Below are 12,119 nucleotides of genomic sequence, written 5' to 3'. Positions count from 1 at the left end.
TAAATCGTCTTGTTTCCTTTTTTACTCTTTTACACAACTCTAGATCAAAACACAAATCGTTTGAGATACAAAGGTGGATCATTTGTAATGCATCTAGATACAAAAGTGGATCAACTGTAATGCATTTAGACTGACATGTTTTTTTATTTTAGCAAACTCCGTGTAGCTTCCTAGCCTTTAACCAAATTCCCATACTTATTCGAATTACTCCACTGATATTCCCAACAATATTTTAGAATAGTTTTAGTTGGTTGTTGCTGCTACTGTACTTCCAAACTAGCCCAATAATTTAAATCTATTTGCATCATCCAGATCTAGTGGCACTTCTCTGGTTATAACTTGTAACGCTTATCTAGTAAGTTTACAAGGGATGTAACCGCTGATCCAAATGTTTGACAATCATAATCTAACACAGATCGAATCATTGCGGTACATACCCAAACGTCAAGTATTTCTTGAAATACATTTCATTATATTCATACTATTTTTGCACTTACCAATCAACTTAATTTTTGACCAGATTATATTTTCAAAAGCCTAAACTCTGTTACGTCTTTAATAGGTTTATGATGAAGATACGCTTGAGAAGTATCTAAAAAAACACTTCCAGAAAAAGAATATCATTGCTGTTCTGGATATGAATAGTTTACAAATCTCATTCCTCTTGACCAAGTTTATATTCTATCCATATCCATTTGTAATTTATTAACTATGAACTTAACATTCTTCTTCCTCTTCCAAAGTGCCCCATCATCTGTAAATAAACATATAGCTATACCATCATTTACACACGTGTGCATATCATTTATCATCAAATTAAATAAGGGTTGGACATATTACACTTTCATGCATATGGAACTTACATCCTAATTCATACTGGAATTGTTCGATCAATCCAAAAATATTTAATCCAAACAAAATCCCTTTAAACTTAGCCTATGTATTTGAAATCACAGTCCCTCTATCCACAGAATACTATAAGTTTTTTCATCATCAATTAAAACAACCGCCAACACTTCCTTTTAAGCTAGTTTCCCAATATCTGCTTCCAACCTTAAAATCTGATTCAACGTATTTCTATTTTTTATTTAAATCTACTCTGAACTGGAAACAAAAGTCTGTGCTTCTATAAATAAGAAATAATAATCTATTATTTATAATATTTTCCATTACTTTACAGAAATAGAGGTTATTTCAATTAATCGGTATAAAGATAGAAGAGAAAACTCTTCCCTTGTTTTCCAATCAGAACTATTACAGAATGTTTCTACTCCTTTGGTATCTTCCCTTTTTTCCATATGATATTAAATAATTGTAAAATAATTTACATTTTTTTCATCACCCAGATGATTAATAATTTCGTAACAAATTTTTTTTTTCCTGGAATACTATTCTTATCCCCTTTTACCACATCTGTAAATTCTTCCATGCCAAAATAATAATTAATAGGAGAACTAGCTATCCTCTTGCCTGTGCTAAAAAATGTCTTTATTTTCTTAAATGAACTAACTTCTACAAGGTAAAAATTATCAATTTAAGTTGTCATCATTACTCACATTAACAAAATGATCTGCTAATAGGCTAGCTTTCTCTAAATTTTTATGAGCAAGAACATCTCTTTTTCAACTTGGAATTGCACTTCTCTCATTATTTACCCCATTTATCTTGCTGTTCAGAATCAAGACCTTTACTCCCTTAATATCTTTGCTAATATTTTCAGAATAGCGCTGCTAAATCTAATGTTTTCGACTTTAAATATTTCTCAGAAATACCGCTTTCTCTTTTATATTAAAACACATCTTTAAAGATGCACAACTTTCTTACTCTACTAAAAGCTTTATTTTTTCTTTTATTGTCTTATCACATTACCTGGTGGTTAGGGCGCTCGATTCGCAATTTTACGGTCGAAGGTTTGAATCTCTGTCACCGAATATTTTCACCTTTGAAACCGTGGAAGCATTGTAATGTGACAGCCAATCCCACTATTCATTGGTAACAGGGTAGCCCAAGTGTTGGTGGTGAGTGGTGTTGATTAACTGCGTTCCCTTTAGTTTATCATTACTAAATTACGGATGACTAGGGAAGATAGCCCTCGAGTAGGTTGCGCGAAATTCGAAACAAACCAAAGCTCATCACATCGTGAACTCCATCAGGAGTTCCATCTTTCTATTATATTTTTTGAGCTTCTATTACTATACTCGACCTATCAATAAACATATCAACATTTAAATGTATTAAACCCAAGTGAATCATTTGTTTATATTTTTTACGAAAATCTTCCCATCCTGCCACTCCAAAACACCAATTAAACAGTTTATTTAATTCATCCTTTCTTAGACCTACCTGTAAAAGCACAGTAAAATTATGACTTCCTAATGTTGATCTTGCATAAACATTCCATTCAACTTTCCCAGCTAAGCTGTTTGATATAAGTAACAATTACAAAGATGATAATTCATTATCAGTTACTTGTAATCTGGTACCTCTGCTATCATACACTAAATGAAAGTATTCCATAATATATTCCCTACATAATCCGTTTTTATTGGAATGGTTATTTGTTTGAAGTTAAGCACAAAGCTACACAAAGGGCTATCTGTGCTCTGCCCGCCACGGGTATTGAAACCCAGTTTCAAGCGTTGTAAGTCCGCAGACAAACCGCTGTGCTACTGGGGGCTTATCGGAATGATTCCTACCATTGTACTACAGCTATCGCGAGAAAAACTTCAGAGCTTCACAGTGTTAATCATATTGTCTCTCTGTAAAATAGTGTTAGTTTATTAACTCTTAAGGGGTGTGAGTCAGCAGTATACATAAACAAACTCAAGAAAATTTTCAACTAAACGATAGAGGAAATGGCAAGCCAATATGAACGTTATACTAATGAACAAAAAGATAAGAAATACCTCCGAATGAATTTAAACACGTTAATACAATCTACAACCTGATGAGTCAAATGAATTTAGACACATCACTAGCACCAAAAATCGGTTGAATCAAAGGAAACTAGATTAAATTAATTAATACCACTTAAAACAGGTTAAATAAAAAGTAATTAAATACATTAATACCACGAAAAATGGTTGGATAAAAGGATTTATACTCACAAATGCCACCTAAAACTGACTGAAGCAAAAGTATTCATACACAGCATACCACCTCAAACAGATTGAATCATAATGATTTAGACACGTCGATACCAGAAAAAATATTGAATAAGAAGATTATAGAATCTCTAATACCACATAAAATCAATTAAATCAGAGGAGTTTAGAAACATCAATATTTCTTAAATCCCGGTCAATCGAAAGAATTTATACACATTTTTTATTACATTAAGGCTCTCAGCATATTTATCAACATCCAGAAAACGTCAGGGGTACTGGCTTTGTTGTAAAAGGTTGGTGTTACTTCTCTACATTTATGACCTTTATGGAACACAACTTTGCCAAACTTATGAGAAACCGTCATAGCAGTTTTTATTAGGAGTATTACGATGTGATCATACTTACAGAAAATAGTGGATTTCAGTAGCAATATGCACAGGGGTAGATATCTCTGATTGTTTTGTGTGAAGTTTGCATAGTGTGCACTCTTAGAACTGTATTGCCTTTATGATACACCAATATACAGATATATATTCAATTGAATTTCACATATAACATCACGTCATACTGTTTGGTGAATTTGCCTGATGATCGTGCCTTTCTTTCCCTAAACTCCGAGCTTGGTTTGTAATCACATCTGTCACAACAGAAGTATATAGCTTGCAGCTAGCACATCTGCCCTAAATGCGTGTTAGTATTGACTCCCAATACTATGAAAAGCCTCATTTGACAAGAGAGACACTTACTTTATAATATACATTGTGTCAAAAAGTGCAGTTGTATCGCCTTCCGAGATTCAGCTAGAAGGATCTTGAAAATGGATGATTTTGTTCCCAGTCTTAGGGCATCTGAGGCCTCAAAAAAGGCTAGTGATGTATCGATACATTAGTGGTTTTTCAATTACATTTTCTATGTTTACGTCTATCTCCTTTTTGAGATGCCACAGCAAATTGCCCTTTTTTATTATTAGTAGTATTTCATGTCTTTCTCTGCTTGCCCTTCTAAGAGTCAAAGGTGTTGAGTTTACAACAGGAAGCATTTTCCCTCCAGATTCTAGACAGGATTTCAGTGCATTAGCTATAATTTCCTTAATATGCGTGAGGTCGTGGCACACAGCTGAGAATTCACGTTCACCAGTGGATATGTTTATCATGTTTTTTGGAACTCGTGCTGAAAGGATTTATGAAATTGTTTTCTACAGATGCTAATGCACTTGAAATCGAATCAGTCTCATCTAACCTGCCTCAGCTCTGTCTAATGGTGTGGGGAATTTTTATATGATATTGTCAACTTATTTTCCTGTTGGGATGGCAATGCATCTATGATTCGTTTGTACATAAGCACTTTCTATGAAATTTCTCATTCAAAGCAATCCCTTGTTATTGTTTCAAGTTCATGTCATAGATTTGTTCCAAGACTATATCTGGTAACACGCTATTATGTTCCCATATGAACATCCAATTATAAATTCACCATAAGTAGTAAACCTGTCATAGATATATGGAGCATTTTGTGGAAGCACTTGTATTTCTTTGAGATACAGGGGTAAATTGGCGCCATATCTATGGTGTCCAATAGCCATAATATATGGAAGTGTATTTATTGCTTGGGTTAAATAACCCAGTCGCTGTATAAGCATTGAGAAATCAAAAATTTATCGGAATATTTATCATTTCAATAAACTTTGTCAGCATAAGAATGTAAATGAATCAGCATTTGCAAGATGGCATACAAAAGGCGCTGATTCAGTCTATTCAATCATACTTTGGACAAAAGTTTCACCTGTCTCTTCGTTTTGACATCCACCTCCATTTCAAATTCTGCTCAGGAAGTAATCTAAGTGCTAAATGAAACCCATAACCTTGTCTTTAGCAAAGCACTATCATTCGAGTGCAAAGATTATGTTATATTGTAATGATTATATGAAGCAATGCCAGGGCCTTGATAGTTTGGTACTAATCACATTTTTCTTCAAATATTTTACTTGATATTCCAAGGAGAGATATGTATGCAGTTACTAGGATTTCTTCAGCACCACTAATCTTCATAATCTTTATTATGACTTTCATATTGCTATGACATAAATGTAATCCAAACATTTGTAGAATTCCATTGGTGAATTCATCATGTTGTTGCCTAAGGAAATAAGCAATCATGTATACAGGTGACCAAATTGTAGTCCATACCAACAGCTTAGGCTACCTTCACAAGTTCTATCATCACAACTTTGTATACAGCTGGGTTCTTTAGCAATGATAGGATACGTTGTAAGTACCTATCTAAATAGACTTTTTTTATTGACATGTTAGCACGAAAAATGCAAACTCGTGCCAGTATTGATGACACTGAGACAATTAGTGCTAAAGTCTGGCATGCTTTACTTTCATTGGTTGTCAAATGACACGGATTTAAGTTAACAAAATGTATATATATAATAGTCTTTTGCTTTATGGATATATAGAGTGGATATATATATACATGGAGCGATTCAAACATATGCAATGTATGATGTAACCATTTTTTAACTGTTTGATTATCAGTTCAATGGAGGCTGGATTGCTATGGAGCTTGTTGTATATCATTGCAAGATGCATATGTAGCCCATGATGTATGTTTAGTGGAAGGTAGGTACCAGTAACATGTACATAACCAATGATGCCCTTATATACTGATGTAAGCTAACTGTGGAATGTATTTCAACTGCTACTGGGGTTCATCCCATTTAACATAGCCATTGTTGTCTTGCTATGTATGTGACATTGTACAAATTTAAGTCTGTCCCAATAGTTAAAGGCATTTTACTCCATAGACTGAATATGACAGCTGCTGCAAGATAACTGGCCTCTTCTATCTTGATCACATACAGCTTTGTCAGTCTTCAATTTCACTTTTTTATCACTAAACAGCTAGTATAAAAAGAGGAATAAATTATCAGAAATAAGTTCAGTAGCCACTTCCATTGATATGTGTAGTTTTTTAGTGGGAGCTGTCCTGTTTTTATCTGCAGGGTTTTTTTTTCTTTATCGTGTTATATAAGTGCAGATGAACTAGAATCCTATTATTCGTGTTACATGCTTGTACCTGTAGTAAGGCATCTCCTATGAAAACCAAAGATGAACAAACAAACGCAGTGTAAGACTTCTGTAGTAGAAACACAATGTTGTCTTCAAAGTACTTTTCAAGTTGGTTTCCCTGGTAACTTGACCTACAATTTTGGTGGTTAGCTATGATAGAGTCCTTTAATATGGTTCGATGCTTCTCTCTCTCTCAGAGTGGTTAAACATATAACATATCCACAAGAAAGTGCTTGGAGATTTGACTGAGGAAAACAACAAATGCTTTGCCAGATGGATTTTGCAGGGAATCAATGTAAAATTGTGAAACTGATGACCATGTACTTTATAGTAGACTAGCAGAGACCCGCAAAACATTTGCGGGCAAATTAGTATCTTTATTGCAACAGTACTTCTTTAGATACAGAATTTCTAGAGTAATACAAAATAATTCTAATCGCAGACACTGAAATTTATAAGTCTCCTTGTCTTAGTCCTAACATTAGTTAAGCCTTTATTAAGTATGACCTATGTTTGATAAAGAGATAAATTAACATTGTAACTTGTGTATGTTTTTTGCTTTGGTTCAGTTAGGGCTAAACCTTACCACACTTAATACTATCAATAAATAATCTTCTAATATTATTCTACGACCTGAAGTTAGACCTTTTCAAAAACTTTGATAAACTTTTAATATGTTGTATAAAATGTCTACTAAAGTATAGTTACGTCCTTGCTGGCGTAACTCGACGATTTAACAAAGGTATGTTTTCAAATTGCGAAAAAGGGGCAATTTTTTGTACATTTTAGTCCAAATATATCTTAAATTTTCGATCAATCGTAGACCACTGGTTTCTAATTGACAGGAAGCCAAACTACTTAAATTACATAATAAGTTGCTATGACATCATTGCGTAACCGAGAGACAGACAGACAGACAGATACACATTGTGTTTTATAGTATTAAATGATCGGATTTATATATCTGTTAATGCAAGGTACATGGAATTAAATATCATAGGCAAATATATCCATGGTGTTACTTTCATATCCTCGAATCTGTGAAACATACCATTGCCTTCTAGTTGTTGTGCCTTACAAATAAGATTTTTGGTAAGATTATGTTACAACAGGACTTTTTGGTATGCTTCTATCCATGGTCATAATACTTTAAAAAAAATGTTCTTTATTACCAAACCCAAGGTTAGCTGATGATCCTAGTAGGAATAGTTAGATCTGCTTTTTGCTCAGACTGGATACTTTTCATGATTAGGGGTTCTTTTTTTCAAATGCCTCTGATTAGCTAAATCGTAACTCTTATGTAATAGATGTGCAATTCTACAGTTTGCATGCTACCTCAGTTGCGTTTTACTTTACCAAGTCTCACAGCAACATTATTTTGATGAGCAACTGCTGTAGCAATACGTATGCTGAGGCCAGATTAACATACATTACAGACTTTACCTTTTGCACTGTTGGCAAAGGATGCACGTGCTAAAATCAGTTTCAAGAAATGGATTCGTGATGGGGAAACCGAAATCTAATAATGAAGATGAAGGCGGTTGATGAAACACAAAACATTTTATTTACAAGGTTCGAACGTTTCGGAATAACTTATTCCATCTTCATCAAAATCTGAAAACTGTGTTACAAAGATGATTATTACTAAAATTATAATATAGTAACATAATCACTAGTTTACTTAGTTATTAAGAGAAGAGGTAAGTGGACGGATAAAACTAAACTATACTAATTGTATTTACAATTTTCAAAAAGCTTACAGAACTCTTACTTCCTTTCCAGTGTTAACTAAGTTGAACAACTATACAGCGCAATATTATATAAAAATCAAACTAGAAAATATTGCTTTTTCCTCATTCTACAGATATAATTCCTATCGTTCTACCTCTCCATTAAATGATGTTGAACTAAAAGACCTTAAAACTCTGTCAAAAAAAGACATTATTGTTACTAAACAAGACAAAGTCAATAGTGTTGTCATTATGAAAAAGCTGAGTATTTTGATAAAATAAACCACCAGCTCAGTGACCTTGTAAATTTAAAAAACTAGACACAGACTTGTTATTCCTAACCTTTAAGAGAGAAGATAAGATCCTGCGTTTTCTCAAGACCCTTAAAAGTCAAAATATTATCTCTGAAATGACTTTTCAACAAAATGCACCATGTGGCACCAAATCCCGTATTCTTTATGGCCTACCCAAAGTACACAAAACTGGACACCCTCTTCGCCCTATTCTCTCAGCTATAGGCTCTTGCAACTACAACCTATATAAATTTATCGTTCCTATCCTTAAACCCTCACCTTGAACGAATTTATCATTACCGACTCTTTTACATTTGCTTCTGAAATCTCTAAAATTCTCTCTCTGCTGATCAATATGTTATGGCCAGTTTTGATATTGAATCTCTATATACCAATATCCCCCTTAATGAAACTTTAAAGTTAATCGTGGACCTTCTTTTTTCCCACTGACACTGAACAGTATCTTGGTTTCACCCGTGAACAATTCCTGGAACTTCTTGTCCTCTCCACAAAGTTAAACCATTTTCTCTTTAATGACGTCATTTATGACCGGGTAGGTGGAATCGCCATGGGATTCAATGATAGCCAATATTTGTCTATGCTATCATGAACGCAAGTGGCTAGAAAACTTCCCACATGAATTCAAACCTGTCCTTTACAAACGCTAAATTAATGACACTTTCTTGCTGTTTCAACAATCAAGTCACGTTTCCAAGTTCCTTTCTTACCTTAATTCCCAACACTCCAATATCAAATTCACAACCAAACTCAAGGAAAATAGTTCTTTACTGTTCCTAGACGTCAGTATTACCAAAGAAGGTATACACTTTTCTACCTCTGTTTATCGTACAAGAAACTTTTACTGGTCTCTAAATCAACTTCAATAGTTTTTTTCCCAAACTTCTTCAAACGTAATCTGGTTATATCATTATTAAACATAATTTTTAATCTCTGTTCTAATTATTTTATTTTACACGAAGAAATTACCCTTCTACCTAAACACATGTTAAATAATGACTATCCGACTGATTTTCCAACGAAGATTACATACAATTTCCTAAACAACAAATTCCAACCACCAGCCAATGTACACACCCTCTCCAAATTTCCCATAATTATCTTCCTTTCTTTTATTGGTTCGCAATCACTACAAATTAAAACCAACTCTCTTCCCTAATAAAACAACTTCTACCCTCAAATTCAGCTTAGAATAATATACAGACCTAGCCTCCGTATTAAACACTTATTTCAGTACAAAGTGCCTAAACTTCTACGTTCATGACTAGTGTAGTGTAGTGTAGTGACTGTAAGGTCACGTACATTGGCAAAACAAAACGCCACTTAAAAACTAGTCTGTGAACACTTAGGGGGTATTTAACAAAACAAAACACCCATTAATTAAACCCAGCCACTCATCCATTCGTTCACATTCTGAAACCACAAGTCACATTATTTCCGTTAACGATTTCTCTATCATTACCGGATGATCTTCAGACCTTGAACTCTACATTAAAGAAAGTCTACTCATAGCTAAAAACGATTCACAAAACTCTTTAGATCTAAAATTGTTGCCCCCCCCAGTGGCACAGCGGTATGTCTGCGGACTTACAACGCTAGAAACCGGGTTTCGATACCCGTGGTGGGCAGAGCACAGATAGCCCTTGTGTAGCTTTGTGCATAATTAAAAACAAACAAACAAACAATCTAAAATTGTTCTAAATTTTCACACTTAATTCAGCTGCTGTGTAATTTTATATAAACATTGTTTCATCTGTCCATTTACCGCTTTTTTTAATAACTAAGTAAACTAATGATTATGTTATGATATTATAATTTTAGTAATTATCGTCTTTGAAACACGATTTTCAGATTTCGCTGAAGATGAAATAAGTTATTCCGAAACGTTCGAACCTTGTAGATAAAATGTCTTGTGTTTTACCAACCGTCTTCAAGAAGTTTCAGAAGCTTTTGCTGCTTTCACTGAGCTCCAGCTCCTGTGTACAGGGCCAAAAGTCTAGGAAAACTACACAGCAAATTTTATATGGATTATTATGATATGACCATTGTTGAGCATATACGAGAGTTTCAGAAGAAATATGCAAAATATTTTGATTCCCGCAATTATTCGATCTATAAATATCCTTTCCATCTCGTTTCAGTTTCTGGTAATAATTGAACAATAACAAAAACCACGAGTGACCAGCATATAAAGCAATTACTCTAGCTACATTCCATAAGGATCTTAGACGTAGAAACATAACACCACTATTTTACAACAAATTAAGCACCCCTACCTTACAAAACGGGCCTTTGGCTCACTTGGTGGCAAAATGGCATTTTCAGACAATTTAAGGTCGCCAATACCTCTTTGTCAGTCTTCACCAAATGTTTACGATTTATACCTGGAAGTGATGACTAATACAGTTGGCAAAATAAATTATCAAACACATTTTAGTTAATATTAATCAACTTGAAACTGATTTTTTAAATAAAATGGATCTTTCTGATAAGCAACGAAACATATTAACTTCTTAGACGAAAGAAAGTATTTAATGCATTTTAGAAACATTCTCCCTATACAACTTTAGATATTTTCCAATGTAAAATATGGTATATAAGTAAGTCACATTATATGATTTTTAAGATGAAACTATATTTCATTTAGTAAGTTTTTACTATGCTTTAAGCTTGCATGGGTTGGCCTGTTAGTAAAGCTAACCATGGTACCATAAATATTTCTCAAACTTTAAGCTGTAGGTGCATTATAAGAATTATATGTATAGTCAATGCCTTAGCATAAATGGTGGGTGGTAGAGTGCTGCTGATAGGCTGTCTTCTCCCTGGTCAGAAGTTAAAAATTAGAGATAGTGGCAAATAGCCATAGTTGCTTTGCCATAAATACAAATATAAACTTTCAAACGCTTTCCACTGTGAGAAGGAAAGATAAAGGGATATCATTGACACCCTCTCTCAATCTGGAAAGAATTAAAAGACTGTAATGTAGATGATTTACTAGTCTTTGGTTGCATGGTTTCAAACCACTACCAAAAACACGAGAATAGTATTCCAATGCATCAAGGATATAGACATGAAACCGAAACCACGAAGTTGTGCATTAATGTAGACAAAAATGGAACTTCGTAGTTCTATAGTAGTTAGGGGTGAAGTTTCTACCTATCCTGCTAAACTTCAGTGATGAGACGAATTACAGTTTGAAAACTAACAAAGAATCTACAACTTTCTATATATCACATTGTGATAATTTGTGGCTAATTTCTCCAAGCTAGCTGAGCCATTGTCGATTTCAACAAAGGTTGATAAATTATTTATTTGAAATATTGAAAGCGAAGACGTGTTCCAGTTCTTTAAATTTGTTTTGATCAAAGTACTGGCGCCGTTTATCTTGGTAAAAATTATATATTCATTCTGGAAACAGACCATTATTGATAGTAAAATTGGAGCAGTTTTGTCACAAATACTCGATGGTATGGGGTAAGTAATCATGTGAGTCGCATGCTGACTACTACTGAATACCAGTACTGTACAACAAAGTAAATGCTATAGCAGCTGTAGTATTTATCACATATTACTGCCACTATTTGTATGTCCGGCACTTCATCATTTAAATAGACCATGCATCGCTGAAATGAAAATTCCAAGAAAGTACAACTTCATTGTGAAACTCATCCTGGGTCAGCAGTATGAAAACACCAATGTATTATCTCGTCAGCTAGTGTAATAATTGAATATTCAAATTCTGAACATCATGCAGCAAAAGTGATGACAATTCTTTATTTGATTATACACTATGAATGACAAGTTGTGGTACACAAATCTTTATTTGATTATACACCATGAATGACAAGTTGTGGTACACAAATCTTTATTTGATTATACACCATGAATGACAAGTTG

This window comes from Limulus polyphemus, unplaced genomic scaffold (genome assembly GCF_000517525.1).
Source record: "Limulus polyphemus unplaced genomic scaffold, Limulus_polyphemus-2.1.2 Scaffold1260, whole genome shotgun sequence".
Lineage (NCBI taxonomy): Eukaryota > Metazoa > Arthropoda > Merostomata > Xiphosura > Limulidae > Limulus > Limulus polyphemus.
Note: the sequence above shows the minus strand (reverse complement) of the source record.